At 47.3% G+C, this 25,265-nt stretch overlaps 1 long non-coding RNA gene across 1 annotated transcript; it reads left to right on the forward strand.

The window, feature by feature from the left end:
• Window positions 1-11,078: 11,078 nt before the first annotated feature.
• Window positions 11,079-21,156, forward strand: LOC110586540. The gene is made up of 3 exons (XR_002480700.2): window positions 11,079-11,258; window positions 18,371-18,456; window positions 20,647-21,156. It is a non-coding gene; the product is annotated as an uncharacterized LOC110586540 (long non-coding RNA).
• Window positions 21,157-25,265: the final 4,109 nt, after the last annotated feature.

The following is a 25,265-nucleotide window of genomic DNA, read 5'->3' on the forward strand; positions in this document are numbered from 1 at the left end:
GAGAGATAAAACTCCCCAAACAAGTCAGTATTTACTCGATATTTTAGACAACTTGACTGTCAGTGTTGAAGTGGAAAACACATGATAATTGGAAAATCGGACCATTTCTGCCACCATGAGACTTTCATACAGACTTTGCACAACAATTGTATAGATCACACACCGGCTGTATTTAATATGTAACGTTTTCACACATATTAAAGATACAGAATATAAAAAAACAATGTTAATGTATTTGCTTAAAAGGCACAAGCTCCACATATCTATCTAGCTATCTGTTGGTAATACAGAAAGTATATTACTTTTTTTAAAAAAGTGGGCGGAATTCTTGTGTATGTATATTTGTGTGTATAGTATGTGTATGTGTGTATGTGTGTGTGTGTGTGTATATATACATATATATAGATAATATATAAATATTTTTTTAAGGAGAAATGAGAATGTTTAGATAGAAAATTCCACAGCCTGTGAAGAAATACTTCAGAATGGCCATAAAGGAGGTAAAAATGAAAACCATAACTTTTATAAAGGCTTTATCTGTAATTTAATGATTTGCCACAGATCCTCGGCATCCAATCTATTCCAGACTGCTGAGTTTGCTCGTCATTATTGGCAGGTCCAGAATAAGGGATCTTCGGCCATTCAAAAGTGGCACGAAGGGAATCCTCGCCCACTAATTGGCCTCAGACACACTAAGGATTTGATTTTGAATTTCAGCCTTATTAGAACATCTAACCTAAGAGGAAGCTAATCACAGGGATTCTTTTTTAGAATACTTTTTATGCAGATGAAGCTATTTTTTCCAGCACATAGATTCTTCCAGTTTTTCCAACGAGTAATTTCCCCGAATTGGCATACTGCAGCATGGACAGCTGATATTTCATCCAGCTGCTGGCTTGTGGGTGTGGATCTTTTCTTTATATATATGTATATATATATATATATATACACATATGAGTCTGGCTGGGCTGGTATTTTGTTTGATCTTCCAGGAAATGAGCAATGAGGAAAGCTCACATAACTGGTTTTTTATCTGGGCTGATGAATACACGTACCTGAACAACTCACTTCATTTTGCTGAGGGGAAAATGCACTTTTCTTTTGGCAACTCCAAATCCAGGCACTTGATTTGCTGGGTTTGGGGAAACTCCTTTTTTGGCCCTGCTGTGTTGCTTAGCCATAACAATTCCATTAAGCAAGAAGGTAAACAAAAGACAAAAAAGGAAAAAAAAAAGCAACCACCACAACTTGCACTGGCTTGTCTCACTTATGAAACACCATGAAGTTGTTTGATTGGGTGGGGCTGGGTGCCATGTGTGTCAATGCCTGTAATTTTCATAATAAGCAAGTACATGAAGAATTACATTCTGTTCAGGTGATAACTGAGCCTCAATCAAGCAGAAACTTTTTGCTTGACATTAAAAAAAAAATTTCTATTAGTGAAATTTCTTTTTTTTTTTTTTTTGAAGCACCCTGTTATCTAAAGAATCTTTGTAAGATTTTTGTAAAATTTTGTTTTACAAGATTTTATTTGAAATTGTTTTTTGCAAGATTGTTATATTTCTGTATGAATGTATTTTTTATTGGAATAACATAAAAGAATTCTTATCAGCATCTTGAGTCTGGTGGTTCTTTTTTTGGGGAGCGTGAGGCAAGGGTGTCGAAATAGATTCCTGTTCTATTAGTCAGCCTGGCTCCTCCTTGGGAAATACCGCTTGTGCAATTCGGAGAGCCACTTGCCTGTCTTTCCCCCCTGGCTTTTTAAACAGCCTGTCCTGGGAGCTAACGTGGAAAGAGGAACCTGATGTTGCTCTGAGGAAGGTAGAAATGACAGAGCCGGCCCAAAAGTCACCCCCTGGCCCGAAACCCACTCTTCTATATGAACTGTATATTTACTGATCAGCCCAGTAAAATAGGGCAGAAAGTAAAAGATTGTTTACATGATCAACACATGCTTTTATATATATATATATATATTTAAATATATATATAAATATATATATAATAAATAAATACGGAATTTTTAGGGCCAACAGGATGTATTAAACGTAGAGTTTGAAAGTACAATAGCTTTTGGTTTTCAGAAATGTTTCGTGTGAGTAGCTTTAGATCTTCATCTTGGTTCTGCTGTGTGATGAGTAACAATTGGTCTGCCTACAAATCCATTTCCAGATCATATTCAGACTTGGTAGTGATAGGGTAAAATCAATGTGCTTCTAGAAGAAGGGGGCTGCAGGATGACGGAAATGCCCTTAGGAATGAGCTTCCTAACATCGTTGTTTCAAGAAGTTTTTGATTTTCGCTTGCTCACTACTGCTCTTCCTAGCGGATCTTCATTTTGCTACATGTGCAGAGTTTACACTACTTGGCTTTTAATTTTATAATTAGGGAGGGGAAGTTTAAATGCCTCCCCAGATTAGGAATGTTAAGTAATTTTCTTTCTAGAACGGCAGTAAAAATATCTGCAATTTGCAAAGAGTTGCCGTGTGGGAGGCGGCAGGAAGCAGATGTAATTTTTGCCAGGACTCATGGGTGTGTGGTGTTCTGAGGCACATGTCAAGATGACTAATAGTTGGATTGCCCTGACAGTACAGCTAAATAAAGGCTTGATAATACATTCTCGGCTACTATAAGACTTGACCACTTTGTCATGCGAAGACTATGCCGAACAGCTCAGTTATGTTCAAATAAGGCTGTTAGAAGCCGCGTCATGTAAGGAATCAGCTGTAAACCAAGGATATTTATAGAAGTCTAAAAAATTTCAGTGTGCTTAACGAATTTTTTGAAACCTAGCTCAAAGGGTATGTTCCTGTTTGAACTAGCTGTGTGCTTCTGGACAATTTGCCGTGTTTCGCTGGACCTCAATTTTCGTATTGCTAAAATATTTTGGGCCAGGTCACATGTGTCTGGCATTTTATACAGCACTACAATTCTGTGGTCTTGTGAGTATAGGGTGGATTTCAAATTACACGTTCACCATTTTCAGAACGCTTGGCTCAGATCTAGAAAACTTTCTTTTGCTACAGTAGAAAGTATTGTTGGGAAAATTGCTCCGACTTGGAATGGAAAATGAAACGTTCTCAAATTGCCCTTTGCCCCTTTAATTACAGTTAAGTTATTCAGGCATTCGGTGCTTTATGGCGTACCATTTTTTTAATTTAAAAAAAAAAAAAAACTCTTTGAAAAGTGCCATTGTAGCCATGGCAGATCCAAAGTGTCTCAAGTTGTCCCGAGGCACCAGTCATATTCTGCACTTCCCAGCTGACCTGGGTGCCCCTGGGGGAGTGGGGGCGGGGGCGATTGGAGTCAAGTTGTTTACCTTCATATTTTAATTGCTATGGAGAAAGAGCATAGCTTTCCTATGTAGTTCCTTTCTTAGGATTTAACCTTCTGCTACTCTGAGCTACTTTTTTTTCACCACAATCCTCCTTCTCAAACTGAATTATTCCCCTCCCAAATTTGGGTGATGATGAAGATGATTAGTACTGCGCCTTAACCAGGAGTTGGGTAGGCAATATGTTTTCTCTCTGCCTCCCTCTCTCTCTCTCTCTCTCTCAGTTTCTGTGTATTTATATATGTTTCCCAGAGCATGCCACACAGTAGGTGTTACCCCATTTCACAGATAGGGAATACTGAGGCTTCACGAAGTTAAAGTTCATCTCCCGAGATCACTCAGCCAGGGAAACAGCAGGCTAAGCATTCGGTCCAGCTTTCTCAAATGCCAAAGAGCAAGGTTTCCATCACCACCCACCCCTGTTTTCTGTCTTGTCCAAGCTCTCATGAGAGCCTTCTGCTCTTTCCACGGGATGCACTTTAAAAAATGAAGTTACATTTATGAAATGGAGACAGAACTTTCCTACAATTCAGAGGCACTAAAGCTATAAACTATGCTGTAATCCTGAGCAAACAAAAGTAACCATTTTGAATTGCTTTCAAGATATGAGACAGATGGCATGTATTTATTTTTAATGTTTAAGAAGATAGAGAAAGCAATTGGGGATGTGACATCCTGCATTAATTGGCAAGCATCACCTAATGTACATAGTTAAGACACAAAGAGAGGAAAATTAAGTCCATGCATCACACAAATGAGGCAATACAACAAAGTGTATTTAACTAGGTTTATTTTATAACATGGTCTCTCTGTTTCGCTCTAAGTAATTTTAATGAGAATTCTCTAAACGTCTGTGAGTGAAAAGAGACAAAGAGGAGAAGGAGTCTGGGTACCACATGTCCTGATAGGAGCCGTGCTGGGCTGAGTAGTCACTGCAGAATTTTCAATTAAAGCCGATTTCACTAGAATGTCCGATGACCCTGTCAGTGCCTCCAAACTCGGGGTGCTAGGCCTTAACTTCCCTTTATGTAAGCCATACCAAAAAGAAAAAAAAAAAAAAAGCAAAGAAATCATCTGGAACTGTTCCTTAAATTAAGAGCCCCCAATTCAAAGCTGCCATAAACAATTATTAACTTTCTAAACGGCTTAGCTGCTTAGCTAATGGGTGACTCTTCCCCATGCCACTGATGAGCATTTTCTGCAGCTTCTTACAGTGCTGGGTGCCCAAGCATGTTTAGCCGTGACTGGCATGTACCCGGCAAAGCATAGCTCTGTTTCGTCCATTTCTTCAGTTTCACATTGCCACACTTCATTCTGGTTGTGCAAGACTTCCTTCCAGATGTGCAAGACAGGCGATGTCAGTGAAGTCGGTGAAGGCAGCATTGCGGGGTGTCACTTCTCTGCTCCTGCAGGTGAGGAGAGGGACAGGTTCAACAGCAGCGAATGGACCGCGTGCCCTCTCTTCCCGTTGAGACGGGAATCGGAGAAGCTCTTCCCTAGCGCCCCTGTCCTGACTCCTACAATTTGCTATCCTCCCCAAACCAGGTCATTTATTCACAGCTCGAAAGCTAAAGCAAGCCAACTCACCACGAGACATATGTGTGCCTGTATTTTCACTGTAAAAATTTAACTCTTCACGGTAAAATTGCCTTCAGGCAGAATTCAGACAAGTCGTTTAGTTAAAGTAAATAAAAGAGAACGGTCGTGCTCACTACAGATTGAAAATAGGGAACCAGGGCAATCCGTTTTTTTTTTTAAAGATTTTTATTTATTTATTTGACAGAGAGATAGTGAGAGCAGGAACACAGCAGGGGGAGTGGGAGAGGGAGAAGCAGGCTTCCTGCCGAGCAGGGAGCCCGATGCAGGACTCGATTCCAGCACCCTGGGATCATGACCTGAGCTGAAGGCAGACCGCTTAACGACTGAGCCACCCAGGCGCCCCCAGGGCAATCTGGTTTTAATGATCTGTCTGGCACGGTGCTGTCTCGGAAGACGGAGACAGGCAGCAGGGGCTAGAGCCTGGTGGGCAACAGACCACTGGAAATCCAGCATTTCTGGGGTGGCCCCGGCAACACCCCCATTCCCTGGAGAGCAGAAAGAGCCACGAGGGGGGCCTTTACTGAGCACGTGAGGACGGTCCCATGGGACGGGCCACCTGTGTTTGGGCTTCTCCAGTCTGTGATGCAGCATACTCAACTTCAAGGATGTCAGGGGAGGGGTAATGAGAACTGGTTCCAGTCCCATTGTGACTAGAAAAGTTCATGGGGTTTGAGAGAGGAAGGCGCGCCAACAGCTTCTGGTTCACCATGAATCAATCACGACCCACCCACCGAGCTTCCTGTGCTTAGGTAATGAGGAGCGTTGCCTTTTAAGGATGCATGTATTCCAGAGACAGCTGGGGGTGAGGGGGCACCTGGAAAGCACACAACCACACAAGAACGTGGGAAAGCTGTTGTCCAAATACCCCGGAGCCCTTCCTTCAAGCTGTGAGTTCCCTTGGAAACTTTGAACACTGATCCAACTTAGGAACTACTGTGTTTTTAAGGGAATTCTAGCAGCTCCATTAGCCAAGACTGGGCATTTACCCTCCTGCGTTCTGGGGAATCCATGGTGAACATTCCCACATAGAACTTACAAGTGAAAAGATTCATTAATTCTCAGCTGTGTGATGGTTTCCTAAACTCTTTAAACTTTGCTTTTCTCATCTCCAAATGGGAATAATGGAAATCCTTCGGGATTGTTGAAAGACTAGAGAAAAGGTAGGTCGGCGGGGACCGAGCATGGGGTATGGAACATGACATATAATCGATAGCTGATGATTATGCTCAATTGCATGGTGGATATTTATTTCTCCATCAGGAAAATAACTCTTGTTTTCCCCACTGAATTTATTTAAAAATAGATTTTTTTTTTTTTTAAACTCAGCATTAGGCAAATTTCACTCATGTTTGCTTTCCACAACATTTTCCCGTAAATCCGGTGAAGGACAAGCTTAGGCTTTGCGGGGTGTTTTCATGATCAATACCGTAGCTTCCTCTCACAGTTCTTGCCATGCTACTGAAATCTTACAGGAAGGAAGTTCTGCAAATCTTTGAGTAAAACACTTTCCTGTCAGAAGCTGTGAACATGCTGACCAATGGCAGAATGAAATTGACCAACACATTCAGTGAGCTGAATTCACAGTGTTTTTGACAAATGACAAAGAAACCCAGAAGTCCTGAGTGTTACCGCGGTTTTCACATGTGGCTGTAAATCCCGAGACTGGTCCAATTGTTCTGAATTGGGTGGGCCGTGCTTAGGTTCCCATTAAACGGGTATCTCATCATAGTCCTTGGACTCACTGCATTATTTAACGTACCATGTTCTTCCTGATGGAATGAATTCTGTGCATGGAAAGCCTCATCCATCACCGAGTCCCAGCCTCGATGCTTGAAGCTGCTCTAATTTGGCATATGTTCTGTCCAATTAAAATTCCTATGCTTACATGCAGATACACATGTTGGTTTGTTTTCTTTCCTGTTTTCTTTTAGTTCACTGATGTCTGCTTGTTTTTTGTGTTCACCCCCTTTTCCCATGGCTCCATGACTTTTAGTGAAAATAAAACACCGTATGTTTGCCGAGGTTTTGGGGGGTTTTGCTTTGTTTTGTTTTTTCTTTGTTTTGCTCTGTTTTGGGGTTGCTGTTGTTGTCTGTTTGTAAAATAGTCTCACTGGCCATTGTCCTCTGACAAATGAGCACTCCCGAGGGTTCTGATGCAGCCGACCACTCCAGGGAACAAATCTGATCAGCAAGACCATGAAAACGGCTCTCGCTTGCTCCTCAAACCAAACCACCGACGGTGAGCAGGCAGCCGCTAGCGTCCTCGGTTTGCAGGCTGGACCCGAGTCTCGGTCAGTTAAAGGACACAACCAGCGGGACACAACCAGACACAGAAATAGTAGCCATCTCATCTCGTCCTGCTATCGTGATAGGTTCTGGGTGGCTTTCTAATTAATGTCAGGAATCAGACTCCCCAGAGTAACAGGTGCTCCCGTACGAAGTGTGTGTAGACTCCTGGTCAGACCCACGTTCACCTTCTCAGCCGACCCGTAGCTGAAGTCCATGAGTCAGGGACAGAGGATCTGAGAGCAAAGCCCGCGTTTCATTCATTCACTCAACAGTCAAACCCAGCCACTGCAGACAGCATACAACCGAGCCTGGACTCTTTTCTCCAAGCTTTGGGTAAAACCAGACCCCTTCCACCAGCCCCTCGGGCCACGCCGGTCCACAGGTGTCTCCTTCCCTGAGTTTCTGAGCCTTGCTTTTTATTTGCCTTATTTGATACGCAATGCAAGGCACCTCTGTGCTTTTATTTTTCATTTGAAATGCACGGCCAAAGAGTCGGGCTTTTCAAAGCCACGCTTGTGTATCTGTGGCCCCTGCACCCAAATCCCATCACTGCCTATCAAGTCGGTGCTCAATAAATGCTTGCTCGTTGGGCAGTGATGATGCAGGTGTCTATGCCTGTGTGTGCCCACGGCTCCCTCACCAGGGCCCCACATTTGATTCGATCTGATAACAAGTCACCCGGGCCATTCCTGCTGACCACAGAGCATATCCTGCTGTCAGGAATTATGCCCACGAGGATGACTGGCAGGTGCATGCCCTTATTTCTGGACCTGTGTTGGAGCTTCTACCACCGAATACCAAGGATGGACCTGGACAATATATCCATGGAATTTGTTTTCATGTCTACGATGAGGTGGTTGAATCGTACTAAGAGAATGCCTTGCGCATCCTTCCCAAGGTGTGATGGCGTTTCAGAAAGGGATGAGAGCATCCTGTGACGGCCAACTCTGAGTCCCTCCTGGGGCGTCCGCTCTGCTCTCCTGAACCTCCAGCATCTGCCTCTTCTCTGGGTTTCTTCACTTTCTCCCGTGCGCTCCCCAGAGTAGGAGCCCCTCTGGGCGGTGAGTATTCCACTTCTGACGGCTAGGTGCCCAGCGTGGGTGTGCTGCACCTGCCCGTGCCACGCATGAAGGAACAGATGTCTACTTCACTCCTGTCATCAGCAGCATGCATACCTTAATCTTAAATAAAGCCCAGCTACTCACTTGATCCAAAATATTAGACATCTCTGGTAAACCTGTTGTCCAGAGGGGCTTGAGGGAGGCCATTCACCCAGCATGTGCTCATTCTTTTCCTTCTCCCTGTCACCTTCGATATAAAAGCTCTTAGAGAATTTGAAGCTGCTGAAGATCAGAGGAAGACGATGGGGGAAATCCATACGCAACATTCACAAGGGCAATGTCGCCCACCCGAGTTCCCTTCTTTCCACTTGACATGAATTCAAAGGACTTATCCCTCCTGCAAACACACCGAATGCTACAGAAAGAGCCCCATGCCCCGGAGTAGAGCCACTTGGTGAAAACGAAAATGAAACTTTATTAGAGCAGGTTCTCTGCCTGTCATTCGGATTTAAAAAATCAAGTGTTTTGACATATTACTTCTAAACTAAATGCAAAGCCTTTTAAACCACGGAATGAGTTGGGTGTTCCCAGGTGGCTGGTTTACTCGTCTACAGACCCCGAACCTCCTCCCTCAGGAGTGTGGCGCCTTTTCCCATGTCCTATTTGCCAGCCATTTGTGGTTGATTCTCCCCCATCCCACCAGAGCGCCCCTCTTTTGCTCCAAGCTCACAAGATGACTGCTTCTCACCGGCTCAGTTCAGCCAGTGCCCAGCGGAGTGCGTGCCTTCCTGTCCCAGGTTTAGGTACCAGGTTCTGGTGACCCTCTGAGATGAGAACATCGAGTTCGAAACCCTGCCTGGATCGTGTCATCCCCATGGGCAGGGTCTACAGCTTCACGTCTGCGTCCGTCTCTTGCTGCTGCCAGTGGTCGACACGGGGCTCGCGCCCTCGCTCCCCATGCAGCCCCGGTGCCAGGAGGCGGCAGGAAGTCAAACCCCAATCCACTTTTCTCCAGGTGGCTCACTTGTTTTTGTCTCAAGTCCTTGGGTAGAACCTTCTCTCGCTCGCCATGATTCCTTTTAGTGACCCTTCTTTATTGCATCGATTTTGGGGCCTAGTCAATGGGAAATAGCCTTTCAGGAGATCCCAGGAGCAAATAAAATGCAGCAGAGCCCGAAGGCCTGGCATCCACCGCTGGCTGGGTGGCTTTGGCACTTCCCTGGGGGTGAAATCACCTGTCCCCCAAGTCCCGAAGACAGGTGTGCTGCTCTCAGGGGCTGATGCCTGGGCAGATGCCTTCGGGGAGTAGGACTGTGTTCCCGTGTCCATGCTCTGGCTGCTTCTCGACCTCCCTGGGCTTCGGTTTGTGATGCTGGAGTTAGTGGGACTGCACGCGACGTCGTGAGGAGCCTGGCCCGGGACCTGGCGCCCGACGGGCGATGGACATCACGATTCCCTCCAGTTCGGATGACTACGGTAGGCTCTTCTTTGAAAAACAGGTGCAGTAATTTGAAAACAGCCTCCCGAAGTTGTTAGGTGGGTCCAGGGACTCAGACATACGGCAACACTGAGTCTTCAGCTCGTGTGGACACCGCCATCCCTGTCGGCGTGGCTGAGCCTGGACCTGCGCCCGTGCGTCGCCGCCCCCGCTCCAGCACGTGATCCTCACACCGACCGCCGGGGATGAGGACTACAGCGCGGGGACCCGACGGGGGGCCCACGGAGAGCAGCGGTCGCGGCGACCGCCGATGGCACGCATGGCGAGAACGTAATGCTCACCCGTGCCTCGTGATCACGCACCGTTTTACGATCCGAGCGCTCTTTCCTTACGAAGAGGGGGTATCAATGGCGGACGAAGACCCACCTAAGACAATGCCGTGACTGAGCATTGGTCGAACTCACTGCTGGCCGCCTTGTCACGAGACCGTCAGACCGTCCTCCCTGAGTAGCTCGGGCGTACAGAGTGCCGCGTCTACACGAGGCATCATCATCCCAGGGTGCGCGTTCACCGCGGTCCGAGGCCGGAGAACACGGCAGATGCAGCCCGGCCGCAGAAGGGCGGCCACGATCCCTCATCCCCTCCCCGAGCCACTAACAGCGGGAGCCGCAGAGTGGATGGAGGAGTAATTGTTAGCGGGCACTGATCACAAGCCATGCTTGTCTCTACGGAATGAACAGGAAGGTCCTTACCTTGGCGGAATCTCCCTTCCGCATTCTAGACACTCCTTCTGGGTCCCCTCCCAGCTCAGCCCATGCGGGCCGCCCGTCTCCCCATCCCGTTCCCACGAGGGCAGCAGAGGAGGCACAGAACAAGTCTAGTGCTCTTGGGGACAAGTCTCTGAACAGGCCGTGGACGAGAAGATGGACCCAGAAAAAGCAGGGTGTTAGTGAGGCTTACGGGGAGCAGATTCTCACCAAGGAGCAGCTCTCTGTGCAGGACCATGGACGAGGGCTACGGTGACTCAGTTGCCCTGGGCCTGCACTCCACACACGGCTGGTGACTCAGAGCATGAGCACCTGGGGTGGGGCCGTCCAACAAGACTCTGCACTTTCCTTGCCCATTCGTACCGTTCTGGGAAAACCAGCCGAGCCTGGGATGGCAGCCTGACACATGTCACAGGACTCTATCTCCTAAGCATGTGAGTACAGAGGAGTTGCACCCCTAACCTTACAGGAAAAGGAAGGGCCCAGGGGAGACTCCCTGAAGAAATGTGAGGTGTGTCCTTGTAAAACTGGATGGCTGGGGCATGACTTATCATGTGGGAGGCAGCGCAGAGTCATAGGATGAGGTGGGTTTGAGAACCGGGTCTGAGCCCTGCCTGCCCCGTCTGAGCTGTGTGGCTGTGGGCAAGTCACTCGACTTCTCTGAGCCTTTGGTGCAACAGCTATGAAAAAAGGACATCTTCCTGGCAAACCTTCATGGGGATGATATAAAATAGGTATTTGGCAAATACGAATTCCCTTTTCTTTCAAAGGTAAGGATTTTAATTTTCTAGAGGCAAAGAAAGGGATGGTCGGGGGACGACTGTTTAGGATAGTGTCACTCGGGCTGTGCTGTTGCAGCTGCAACGTCATGCTTTAGAATCACGTGGGCTGGCGCATTACAGGTGCAGAAGTGACAAGGATGGGGGCCTGGGTGGCTCAGTCGGTTAAGCGTCTGCCTTTGGCTCAGGTCATGTTCCCTGGGGTCCTGGGATCGAGCCCCCCGTCGGGCTCCCTGCTCAGTGGGGAGTCTGCTTCTCCCTCTGTCCCTCCCCCAGATTGTGCTTTCTCTCTCTCTCAAATAAATAAATAAAATCTTAAAAAAAAAAGAAGAAGGAAGTGACAAGGATGGTGTATTCACCTACTGATGACTACTGGCTAGAATAATTTATTCTTAGAATAGTTATTTTGGGAGTAATTTTATATTAGCTTATGTAGTATTCACAGGTGTTATTGTATCCCCACAGTTAATACAATGAAGAAACTATTATTCCCCTTATTTTCAGTTTATGATATGCCTTAGAATTCGCAGGCTTCCTTCGATCCGACTGCATACGCGTGCCTTTGCTAAGGCCTGAGTGACATTTAGGACACTTGCCTTCAAGTATTTCCCATTGCAAACAATAAAATCTACAAACACATTTAAAGGAGTATTGCATAAGCACTCTTAGGCCCAATAAGTAATGAATGCTTATTAAAATATGTTGACATGGTAATATTCTACATGGTGCGCTCATAACATAACAGCCTGGGTTTGCAGTTTTCTCCTCATTCAAAATCTATTTGCTGTGTCCTTGATGGACAGAAAACCAGATGCACAAACACATTTTGACCAAACTGTCAGCTCCAAGGAGCCGGTCGCCGGGAAGGTTATATGCAAGTTGTAGGCATGAGCTGTCCAAATGTTTCCCCAGAACGAATGCTGGAGTGTAGTGTAACCCGTAAGGAACCCGAGCTTAATTATTAGCGTTAAAGTGAGGTCTGAAGTCTGGTAATAATGGTCGATTCCCTTTTTCCCCCAAAGTGCAAAAAAACGGGCACGTCTGACCTTCTAACGGTTCATAGGATGGGTATACTCCCGAGGATAGGCAAAAAGTCGTTTGTGTGTATGTCCTTCTGTTTTCTAGCTTTGGGGAATTCGGCAAATCAGAAGCAAGAACAGAAGGGAGGAAAGGCTTGAACAGGGCTGGAGCAGGGACCTTGCACAGATTACATGGGCTTACAATCTCTTCTGCAGCTTATTTAGTCTTTAATGTTTAGTAAATATATACAACTTATTTTCTGCGTAACCTTCTTTTCCACAGTCAATGATGACTTTATCTCAGTGTACTTTTTTTAGGAAGCCCCAGATGTTTGGCCCAGAAATAAAACCAAAGGTTAGGGTTTGAGGTGCTTCTCTGCTTTTTCAAAAATGCCAGGAAAGAAGGTGAACCCGAGCACAGTTAGGTTGGGTCCCGCGAAGAGTCCCAGAGCAGGGTCTTTTCGTGGAGTGAGACCTTCCCAGCGCTTTGTTTGCAGAGCAGGGAAATGCAGGGCTTTTACTATTTTATTTTATTGTTTTCCAAGTCAAATCTAAATTAGGAGACAGAAACCAAGATGACTCAAGAGCTCTTGAAAAAAGACAAGTCTCTTAGAGAATCGCGTGTTTTCATGCAGCCTGTGCAGGGGGAGGGGGGCTGTGATGAAGGATCCGTAACTTTTATTTGCAGACTTTCGGTTCTGCTCTAAGTTGGTAGAAACCATTGGTTCCCTCTTTCATTTCCTGTATCGAGCACCCCACTAAGAACAGCTTCTCACATCTCTATGCTGGCATTCTGAGGAGCAAGGCCATGCCCACATCGGCCTGCCCCTGCCGGGGATGGAGGACTCTAGTTCGTTCTGGGGAGCAATCCCCAAGGTAGAGGCTAGCACTCTCCTGTGTTGGACCGCATGGAAGAGCGCCATGCTCGTTGCCACAGCCGCCCATGTAGCCCACGACTTGATACTAAATGCAGAAGTCATGGACAGGAGGAAAATGCCATCTCAACTACACATGGGGCTGTGGTTTTGAACCAGAGTAAAAATCAGAAGATTCAGGGGGAACTTGAACGTCACCCAAGGCCCATGGCTCAGAGATGAAAAATTTAGCTTCTCTTTAAATACCATACAAATCCTGAGTCCTGAACATGCACCAAAAAAGAAAGAAAGAAATGGGCATGTTTTGGTACGCTTTGGAAAAAGAAGGGACCAGTCACTACCAGCCTTCAGTGTTCTCCTTGATGCTAATAATTCAGCTCAAATGCCTTAGTTAAGCACCAGACAAGCCATTTTGGAAGAAAAGTAATCTGAGAGCAGAGGTGGAGAGATGGAAATCTTGGAGGCATGGAAATCTTGGAGGCGTCCCCTGACTGTGCTGGTCACGTTCCCTACAGTTCTTGTCATCATTAACCAGGTCCCCTGGCCTTCCATAGGTCAAAACTGTGAGAGGACATCTGTTATCACTCGGGCATTCTGAGAATTATCTAGAACATATTTGAAAAAGGAAATAGAAAGCCCCTTCTATTTATTTTTATTTGTTTTTTAAAGATTATTTATTTTTTCTTTAAGATTTTATTTATTTATTTGACAGAGAGAGAGAGAGCACAAGTAGGCAGAGCGGCAGGCAGAGAGAGAGGGAGAAGCAGGCTCCCCACTGAGCAGGGACCCCAATGCAGGGCTTGATCCCAGGACCCCGGGATCATGACCTGAGCCGAAGGCAGATGCTTAACCAACTGAGCCACCCAGGTGCCCCAGATTTATTTATTTTGAGAGAGAGAGAGTATGAGCAAGGGGAGAAGGAGAGGGCGAAGGAGAAAGAGAGTTTCCAGAAGACTCCATGCTGAGCGCAGAGCCCAACTCGGGGCTCAATCTCACGACTCTGAGATCAGACCTGAGCTGAAAACCAAGAATCAGACACTTATCTGGCTGTGACACCCAGGCGCCCCCCGCCCTTTTATTTTTTTGAGCAACTCATTGTCTTAGTTATCTCATTTTGGAGAAGGAGAAGGAGAAAAATGCATGAAATGTGAGTTCTGCATCCAGCTACAGAGCTTTGTTCTGCCTGAGATTTGCATCTTGAAACCATCTCAAGGCTACAGGGTGCATCCTGGGTCTGACGCCTGGGGGATGAGCAAGGGGAGGGCTTGGTGCCCCACACCCAGGAAACTATGGAGCACCCCAACACCCAGACCTTCTCCATCTTGGGCGGGAGGGGATGCGATGCACACAGCTAGCTCTTCAGCCCCAGAAAGGGAGGGGGCACCGGGCCAGGTGGCAGAAGGAAGAACGGGCGTGCAGGGTTTGTCCCCTCTTCCTTTCATGTCACGTCTTCCAAGAGGTTCTTGATGTTTTTGAGGGAGTGCCCATTTCTGTGATTTTCAGAGCTCGGAAGCTGGCTGTGTGGGGAGGAAACAGCAGGGACCTGGGCTTGAGTTCCTGTTGTGCCACCACCTTGCCCTTGGCCTTGCAGGGCATTGTGGCCTCTCTTTTCATCTGGAAATAATTGCAAATCTCTCATAAATGAACATTACTGAGATAATATAAATATGTCATGGGGGCTCCTGTGAGCATGGTTTGCTGTTTAACCACACAGTGTGGGCTCTAAGAGATGGGTAGCTGCAGGAGGTCTGTCCTGGTGCCAAGTGACGTCTGAGCAAGGACAGGGAAGGTCCCCTGCAATGGGTCTTCTTGTGGCCTAAGTTCTGAGAAGATACTCTCAGGAGAGTTATCATAATGCTCCTTAGAATCGCTATTTACTGCTAATGATGATAAACCGCAAGCTTCAGAGGCGACTGAGGTTTTCCCCTCATTCCAAAATCGAACCTTCCAGACAAGATTGAGGGGTGCAGACGCACACAGCACCCTCTTCTGGAACCCCTCAAGTATCTCACACCATCCTTAAATAAGATCGTATGGATACCACCTTAAAACACACATGGCATTTCCTCCTCATCCATTCCTGCTGCCGTAACACATGCACACACACACACACACACACACACAGTCACACACGGTGGGGGGCTTATGAACAACAGACGTTTGTCCCCCCAGCTCTGGAGGCTGGAGTCTGAGATCAAGGCATCTGCAGATCCAGTGTCTGCAGAGACCCCATTTCCTGGTTCGCGGTGTCCTCATGTGGGGGAAGGGGCGAGGGGCTCCCTGGGGCCTCTTTCTTTATAAGGGACACTTCTGCCTCCTGGGGGCCCCACCCTCATGACCCCATCCCCTCTCCAAGTCTCCATCTCCTAAGACCACCACCTCGGGGGTCAGGCTTCAACACATGGGGGACACAACATTCAGTCCGTCGTGGTCCTCAGACAGGTGCCCGCGACGCGGCCACAGGCGGCTAGGATCGGTTTGCTATTGGGCATCCTTCCTCACTGCCCCTGGGAAAAGGCAATGGCTCAGCCAGGACAGTGTGGGGACCCGTGCATGTGGGCCGGGGGACCGAGGCTTCACGGAGCCCCGCGGCAGCTGGAGGTAGCCTGAAGAGAGGCTGCAGGGAGACCCTTAGCTGCCGGCAGGAGTGGGAGGGCAGAACGGGGACCCGTGCAGAGGTGACACCTGGTCTCAGGTGACCACGCCCAGGGGACTGGCCAGGGGCCTCAGCGGCACCAGCCAGTGGGGCTGGAGGAGCGCGGACAGGTCCTTACTGACATCGCTATCGTTCTTATGCCTGGAAACACAGTCTTCTCTGGTCTTCATCTCATCTTACTTATTTACTGCATTTTCTACATGATTCCACTTGCGTAAAGGTTCAGAGAATACATGTAATAACACCATTGATTGAAATAATGAAAACAGATAGTTTCAATAAAGACAGGGCTGAGCAGCAGTGAGCAACTGGCTTCTCTTTTACTGTCCCCCTGGGACGCTGGCGAAATGCCCTGCTTCTTGAACATGCTTCACTGTTGGAAGCAGCTCTGGGGCGATGGACAAAGTGTTGAGCAGAGGCAAGAACAGTGGAGCTCGGGCAGACCCGAAGGCCCGAGCAGGGTGCCCAGCCGGCACGTCCCCTGTGACCTCCTGGGACCGGGAGGAGGGTTTATGTCCCTGGAAGTAAGGTGAGTGGCATCCCGCTGGCTGTCATGTTTCCTTTTAGTGAAGGGGTGTTCTTGTATTCATGCGGGACATTAGAGAATTCTGCTCTCCTTGGTAGGGGAAGTTTCTCTCTTAGGAAAAGTAAAAAGCACTTGCTCACACAATCTGGGTCTTCGAGTTCCTAATAGAAACATGGAAGGAGGCGTCCCTGCTCTGTATGGAATGGGGCTTTCTCTGGGCGGACACGGAGACACACAGCGCCAGGGCCCCTGACTGAGGACAGCCATCACCTTTAGGTCCCTTTCAGGAAAACACTGTCCACTGCTGATAGAACAGGCCCAGGCCCTCGAGCAGCATCTCCAGCAGATGTTCCCTGTTCTCCGTTTGGGTGATGTTCTTCTCTAATGTGATTTTCCTTCGTGGCTAGCGATTTCTGTTCCGTTGTCCCGCGGCACCTCCGCTGGAGGACTGGGAACCTCCACGAGGTGTTGGCTTACAGAAGCTCGGGGTCATCGTGTCCTTTGCTCTCTACTTTTGAGTAACTGAGACTTTCTTCTCACACATCCCTACTTCCCCAAATATAGCATTGGCATTTTAATACCAAAATGCCAGGAGTCTGAGGGACCATGGCTACGGAAGGGAATGTGGTTGTCGGGGAGGGGCAGACCCCCTGGTTCCAGGACCCCCAGGAGTTGTTAACAATAGCTGGAGCTGGAGGCCCTGAGGGCTGCAGCCTAGATATGCACGTCCTTCTGTCTGCCTGCCTGTCTATCTAAAGAGCAGGACTTAGAGATTATCCAGGTAAACTGACCCTGAGGACCTTCCACCCAGAAGCATTCCAAGGATCCTCACGGCACTTTGAAGCTCAGCTGTGCTGTTTGACTTGTGACCGGTCCCTCAGAGAGACACGTGTCATTTCTGTTAAATTAGTGACATCATCCCAAGGCTGTTGGTTTGGGAGCATCCCCGGTGGGAAGTGGTCCAGGGTCCTCGGGACAATAAAACTGTCTCCCTCCTCCCCCGAGTGTTCACACAGTGGTGAGTACAGATAAACGACCCCATTGTGTGTGCAGTATGGATGTCCCCTTTTCGTGCATCAGACACTGACCCCCTCTTCCAGGTGAAAATTCAGACAGCGGCGGTTGCCACTTGCATGACTGAATCACCCGGCAGCCCGGGTATTGGAGCTCACACAATGCTTTTGGGCAAATCTCAGCTGAGTCAGCCTCTGTGGGTCCTGCTCCAGGCAGACGGTGGTGGGAAGGCTCGGGGCTCCAGCAGCCTCCTGGTCCCTTTCATCTGCAGGCGGGAAGATAAAAACCTGACGTCAGAGCCAGTGACTCAACCGTCCGGGAGGATTCATTAGGTTCCTAGGAACATCCTTGCATAAATCACAGCCAAGAAAGCCTGGCAAGACGGTGTTTAAATTTCAGACTCGACGAGGAGAACTAGTGAGAAAACAAGACTCCTCCTGGAGGCGAGTGCCGTTTCCTAGGAATCGCTCAAGAAGGGACTCGCTTCACGGTGAACACGGGTTTAGCGTTGGTCACTGCTCACGGGCTGTCCTGCTGAAGATCCCTGTCTGTTATGATGGGAAGTGGGTTCTTTCTATCCGTAGATGCCACCTTTGCTCACTTCACAGTTTGGGATGAGGGCCTGGAAAAATAAGTCTTATTGCGAATTTATGTGATTGTATTTATTCATTTTAATCAACCCACAAGATCCTGTGTTGATATGTTATTTTTGTCGGTCACTCTGAATATAAATTTGTCTCCATGTAATAACTCAGGTACGATGCTAAAAACTGCAAAATTATAGCAAATAGTTATTCAGGGTTTCTTGTGCCCACAGCGTGAAGATGAATGTTTTATATTATTTAATACTCTGGGAAACTCTGAAGTGCATAGTGTTTTTCTCACCCTGTGATGGATGAGGAAACCGAGGCCACAAAGAGAGAGCAAATCCTGACTGGTACTGCTAGCAGCCTCTGTCTGCAAATCGAAAGGTTACCTTTATAATCCAGCACTGCTTTCCTCTTCATTTTCAGGAAAAACAGCTTTTTAACTTAGCCAAGAAAACACTGGTTTACAAGATCTGACTTAACACCAGAGCAGTGAGTGAGTTCATACAATGGTAAGATTCATTAACAGCCCTAAGGCTCTCCATATAGTCTTATATGCATCAGAAAATTTATATATGACATATATAAATTTAAGATATCAGACCCATTTCATTCCAAATAGTTTAGACTATGTTTTCTCAACCTTGACCTATTGACATTTCAGCCCAGATAATTCTCTGTCTGCCTGGGGCGGGGGGGGGGGGGGGGGGGAGCTGTCCTGTACACTGTGGTAGTTCAGCCTCATCCCCAGCCCTGACCCACTAGATGTTAATAGCACCCACCGTGAGTTGTGACAAGCAGACATTATGCAGTGTCCCCCAACCCGCCCCGGTGGGGGGACATCCAAACCATCCCCAGCGAGAACCACTGGTTGGGGTGTTGTAGAACACTCTTATTCTTGAGGTCCCATTTCATGGTCTGAAACATAAAATGCATTGGTGGCAAACATTCCAACAGTTGCTTGCTAGTCAGGAGATTGGATGCTCTTCTATGCTCCCATGTCAACACCATTTGGCCCAACAAACTTCTCATCCTAGAAAGTTTTCTTTCCTCTTCTCTGAGACCATGCAAGAGATTCTTCAATGTTCCATCAAGCTCCAGCTTGGACACCTGCTCCGTATCTCTCAGGAGTCTGCCCAATCAAAGGTCTAGTCTTCCCCAGGATCTGATTATGTTGCATGACCTTTTGTTCTAAGTCTTCAAACTGCTTTCTGATGAGCTTTTTTTCTTCTTCTCTTTCAAAAAAAAAAAAAAAAATCAAGAGCATTATTGTTGGCTTGCCAATCATCCCTGAACTAGACTATCAGCAGGCTGCTTCTTTCTTCAGAATATCTGGAAGAAAAAAATCCTCACAAGAAATTGACTTTAAAATAGGATGGTTTTCTTGAGTTCTTGGAATGGTTTTTATTATCCAGACCACCTGGTGATGAGAATAATTGCATAAATGACATAAGTGTAATCTAAAAGTATGTTCTAGCACATTTCAACAGGACACTTGCATTGCGGGTGCTGGTGGATGGTCCTGCATAGGTCACTGGGACCTGACAATACTGACCCCAAGAGAAGCAGAGTCCCCCTCTCCCATCCTTTCTAAAGCTCAGGGGATCCAGCAGGACTTTCTCCAAGCACCTGCTCCCTTTCACCTCCAGTCACTGTGCTGGGATTTCTCTTCTGCATCCTGCTTGACCGTCTGCAATTTTCTGGGCCACTTTCTGCCTCTTTCGAGTTGAAAGCATGTCTGAGACCACAGAGATATATTCTTGAGAAAACGCAGTTTCCAACTTCTGAAACCTAAACTTAGCCTAAGTGCCTTGGTGGTGTTGTTGTTTGTTTTTTGTTAGAATGAGGCTCTATTCATATGAAGGGGAAAGAGATGAGATCAAGTTAGAGAAGCTACAAGACCTATTTCTAAAAGATTTACATATGCTAACACTTCTAAAATCTTTTACAATGAGGACTAATCTTAAGTAAGGTAGTCTGTGTTATTTTTAACTGAGGTGAGAAAAAGTTCCTGCTATTAGATATATAGTGGAAATGGAATGCAAAATATAGGTGCCTGGGTGGCTCAGTCGGTGAAGCGTCCGCCTTCGGCTCAGGTCATGATCTCAGGGTCCTGGGATGGAGCAGCATCTGGCCCCCTGCTCAGCGGGGAGCCTGCTTCTCCCTCTCCCTCTGCAGTTCCCCCTGCTTGTGCTCTCTCTCTGACAAATAAATAAATATCTTAAAATATGAGTAAATTTAATGGAAAAAAAGTTCTAAGATAACTCCTAAAATTCTCTTCACCTGCACCAAATGTATTATTGATTAATAAAAATCAGGGACTAATGTACCTGGACTATATTACAATGGAAAAACTTGTCCTTGTGTAAGAAAATCCATACCACCAGACGTCTTCCTCCACAGTGATAAGCGATTGCTGCAATCTTCAAGCTCTACCACTGAAAGCCATTTTATATATTTTACAATGCACAGGACATATTTTCCTTAGTCCCCTATGTAGTGTTATCTCAGTAAAATACAGTATTTGTCGTCCTAAAACAGACCTAATAAAGCACTTGACACCTAAGCTTAGTTTCAATGTTAGACTCTTGCAGGGTTTCCTTATAAAATCAAACAATATGGCATCATAGTCTTTGCTCCAAAACAGCCTGGTCACACTCATTTTTCTCCCCATTTTTCTCCATTTGAATGAAAACACACAGAAATGCTGGAAACAGTGTCGGGTCCATGAGCCTCCATCTGAAAGCTCCACAGCCTGGTTATTAGGACTGATCTCAGATATTGAAAGAAACCCAACTCCAGGAAGTACACTTCAGCCGACCAGCAAGACAAACCACACCAGCCTGCACCCCACTCACCCTCTCCTTCTGGGTCACCCGTCCCGCGAGACTGGATTCCAATGGATGCCTCTGATTCACTTCTAGGTGGTGGGGAGATGGTCCCTGTGTGTGTGTGTGTGTGTGTGTGTGCGCGTGTGTGTGTGAGAGAGAGAGAGAGAGAAGTGTGTCTTCTTTATCAGAAACCATCTCCTCTGTACAAAGGTGATTTCTGTGTGTACCTGCAGTCTCAGCTAAGGTTAAGGCAGAGAAATAACATGCATAGAAATAACAAGCATTCTCTCTCCTGTTTAGAGATAAAGATTTTGTCTAGTGGTGTCAATTAAACCACCCATGCTTTCTCTTTCTGCCCACCTCCACCCTCCTTTTAATATCTTGTCACAAGGACTGACACTTCACTGTATGTTTAGGTTCAAAACTCCATTGCACGTAGCTGAGAATTTAAAATATATTAATAGGGAGGTGAGTGAAGCAATCCACTTGCAACTTGAACCCCTCCATTTAATTTCTCCATCCCAAGATCAATCGATTGATCGATAGACAGAAGGGTAGATAGGTAGTCAGATGTATCCACAGAAAAGCATAATAAATGTGACTTTAAAAATAGTGAGAAAGAAGCCAAAGGAAAAGTAGCAAAAGTAAAAACAAAACAAAAACAAAAACCCCTGGGCTTGAACTCCCTGTTTGAGCTACCTTTCCTGTATTAGTCATAGGAAGTTCTCAGCATATGTACGTGAATCAAATATTCCATAAAAATTCAAGCCCAAACATACAAAGAAATCTTAGCTCCTTTGTTAAATAAATATCAGCTATCAAAAAAGTACTTGGACGGAGCTGTTTTCAGTCCTTGGACAAGGGCCCAATAATCCATGCTTTGCACTGGGGAGAAAGGAACGTCAGCCACTCTGTTTCCTTCCACATTATGCAGGCAGCAAAGTGCCCGGCACTGGAGAAGCCCAAGTTTCAAGTCTGCCTGTGGCCAAGCCGTCCCTTGGGGGGCCCTGACCCCATCACGGTGCTGTCGGCTGGGCTGAGGGTCAGCTGTCAGCCCTGAGTGGGCCATTTGCTTTAACCGGGTTCTCTGATGTCGCTAAACCACTGCTAAAGAGGTGACCTAATACAATTTTAGACTCCGTCTTAAGCACAAAGGATGCATCCGGTTGGCTGTCATTTTATTTCTATCCTTAAAATATCTTTACAAATCTAATGAATGGAAAATCAACTGTCACATCCATCTTTTAAAAATCAAATCTCGGGTGGTTGGATTCAATTGTGTTGTGTTCTTCCTGATGGTTCAGGGTTGATGTGGTGAGGCTCGCCCGTTGTCAACTGCATTCCCTGCCCCTGTCCATGAGCTCAGGAACAACTATTTTTAGGCGCAGGCGAGCCCCAGGGCGTCAGATGGTAAATTATTAGCTGTGACTATAAAAATAGTCATCGATCCACTTTGGGAACTTTTCCTTCTCCATAGCATATGGACTGGAATTTGCATCCCACCTTCTAGCAGTCGGGTCCCTGTAAATAGAAGGAAACCAACCACAAGTGCTCCCCACAGCCGAGGGGGAGCTATAAAGGACTCGCTGGGTCACACTGGGCCTCCCGGTGTTTAGGAAACAAGCCGTCTGGGGAGGGGAGGCCACGCACCTCTCCCAGGTTCTTTATGCTGCAGGAACACGCCACAGAGGGGCAGCCGGGACTGGGTTTGTGTGTTGGGCTCGTGGCTTCACGTCTGTCTCCATAAGGTCGATGTCAGTGGAGGACGGAGCGTTAGATCTCAGAACTGGCTAGCCTGAGGTTCCAAATCTCCAGGAGCAAGGTCTTTTGTAAAAGCCTGCCATTGTTGCCTGCTATCTGGGAAAATCCACGACTGCCAACATAGTGTCATTCCAGGCTCCTCGTTGGACGCCCAGGATCCTGATGCCCGGGGAAGGGAGGTGACTTTGGGCAACGTTCTGGCAAGTCACGATGGCACCTGAGACATCCAGACTCCCCAGGGAATAACAGTCTGTCCGCATGTGGCTGCGAGTGGCTTCAGCACAACACACAAGCGCTCCTTTATCAGAGCCTCGCATCCAGACACGGTTTTGGGGGGAGGAAAGGAGACAATGAGGGAAAGGTTGAAAATTCAAACTCTCTATGATCCCACGTCATAATCCTGCATGGTCACGAATCTCATCCTCCCTGACGCAGGTGGGATAGCAAAGTTATCCCAAACCGCATTCTATCCATCGGTGCCAACTCTCCTGCTTTGCAGAAAAACTCAGCTTTCTCCTGGTCCAAGGAGCATTTCAGAAAAGGCAGAAAAAAAGAAGATTCATCAGAAGCTTTCATTTTGGTACACTTTTTTTTTTTTTTTTTCAGGAGGAGGGGGTGGGGTTTGGATAGAGGAAACCCTTTCATACCAGATTTAAAAAGGAAGGCGTTTTTAGAAGCGACAGATGAGAATATCCACCACCACTGTTTGCTCAGCTTTGGGCAAGTTAGAGGTCAGCTTCCAGTTGTTGACGGGGAACAGTCTGGTGAGCAAAATACCTTTATCATTAAATATTATCTTGCAAAAATATTTACTAGGGGGTAAACGTAGAACATTGTGCTAATAATGAGACACACAAATTTTGGAAACTGCAGCCAAACCTATGAAACAATACCCAGGAAAAGGTCTTGTTTTCATCATCCCTGGGGTGCGCGTGCGTATATTTAAGACTTTGCCTGCTGGCTCGGTTCCTTGTTATGAACTCCCATGGATCCTGGTCAGATAGAACACTTTTTATCCCTCCCCCAGAGTGAATGCAAAAAAGCTTTTAATTTACGTAATAAAGTAAGGGTCTCTCCTGAAAATCAAACTGGATTCAAGTCATATTCCGATTTGGGGAACATCTTTACTTCCCCATTTCTGCTCATTCCATTCCCTCACAGCCTGGGTACATGGGAGACTCTTTCTTTCCAAGGAGGAAGATAGTGAAAAAAGATGGGTGCAGCAAGGATGAGGGGAATTTGGGGTGGGGTGGGGGGATAACGTAACCCCTTTGTGCCCAGGAGTCCAGAACCAGCGATTCAGACTTTCCACTTGCGTGCGTGAGCCCAAGCGTTGTACCCCAGAGGGCACGGGGGGGTGAGGGCTGCATCATCCTGCCCGGGACTGTGGACACAGCCTGTTCTCAGCCCTTCATGCCCAGATTACGGCCACGGCCTCCTGAGTCCTGGGCCAACACTCTCCACGTTCCGATTCATGCCGCCCGCCTTCGCCGGGCTGAGCTTCCCCATGCCCCTTGCCCCCTGCCATCCTCCAGCTGGAGAGACAAGGAGCACTCCCTTTGCCTGCCCCACCAGGCTTTCCATCACTGACTCTGAAGGAGGCCCAGGTTCTTCAGACCGGATTCTCGGGGCTGCGCCCTCCTCCCCAGGGAAGCTGGTCTCCAGGACCCCCACTCTGAGAGAGGACTTCAGCTGCCTCCATTTTGACCTGAAACTTGCCAGTTGGGTTCTTTCCAGCTTGTTTCTGGACTCAGGGGGAAGACCCTGAAGGCAAAGCATCCCCGGATGGCACCGAAATTACCCTCTCAAGCAACAAGGACTGCCCTGAGCCAGGAAGACTCCGCCCATGATTGACCCCAAGACAGTATCCACTTGACCTTCTCTGCCCTCGGGCACGTGCCCATCCGCTTTGCCCCACATTTTCCTTCTATAAACCTGGAAGTATGTTCAGCACTTTGGAGGCTGTCTTTGAGATCTTGGTCCACCGTATTCCTGGTGTCAGCCTCGCTGAACTAAATTCCTTTCTGGTTTCACCACAGTTGTTTCTCTCTTTGGATTTTGTTAGTGACAAGTGGCTGAATCTGGTCTGTTTGGGATCCCCAGAGCTGGGGACCCTCGCACCCCTGCACGCCCTCTCCAATGCCTCCTGTCATGAGGACTCCAGGGTCCAAGACTTTGTGTCGTTTGTCCACAGTGGCCTGTGCACTCTCATGAGCGTGACTGCATTTCTCCACCCACGTAGACGTGTGTTGGATCCTCCGAGGGGTTCTCATGAGGGTTCTTGAACCAGTAGTAAGAGTCCACCATGCATTGTTACCGTACATGTTGTCAGGTGTTGCTGGAGTCAGGAGGTGTCCCTTCCCAAATAAGAATAATGGGCATCAGGGTGCCTGGGTGGCTCAGTTGGTTAAGTATCTGCCTTCAGCTCAGGTCATGATCTCAGGGTCCTGAGATCAAGCCCAGCATCAGGCTCCCTGCTCAGCGGGAAGCCTGCTTCTCCCTCTCCCACTCCCCCTGCTTGTGTTCCCTCTCTCGCTGTGTCTCTCTCTGTAAAATAAATAAATAAAATATTTAAAAAAAAAAAAGAATAATGGGCATCCACTCTGAAATAAAAATGCGTCCTTTTATTTTAAATCAAGGTCAATGAAGATGGAGAGACTCTTAATGAGCAGCATCATATCATGGGCAGTTCGGCCTCCTGGCCTGAGCAGCGTGGCCTTGTGCGGGGC

Source organism: Neomonachus schauinslandi, chromosome 5 (genome assembly GCF_002201575.2).
Source record: "Neomonachus schauinslandi chromosome 5, ASM220157v2, whole genome shotgun sequence".
In the NCBI taxonomy this organism is placed as follows: domain Eukaryota; kingdom Metazoa; phylum Chordata; class Mammalia; order Carnivora; family Phocidae; genus Neomonachus; species Neomonachus schauinslandi.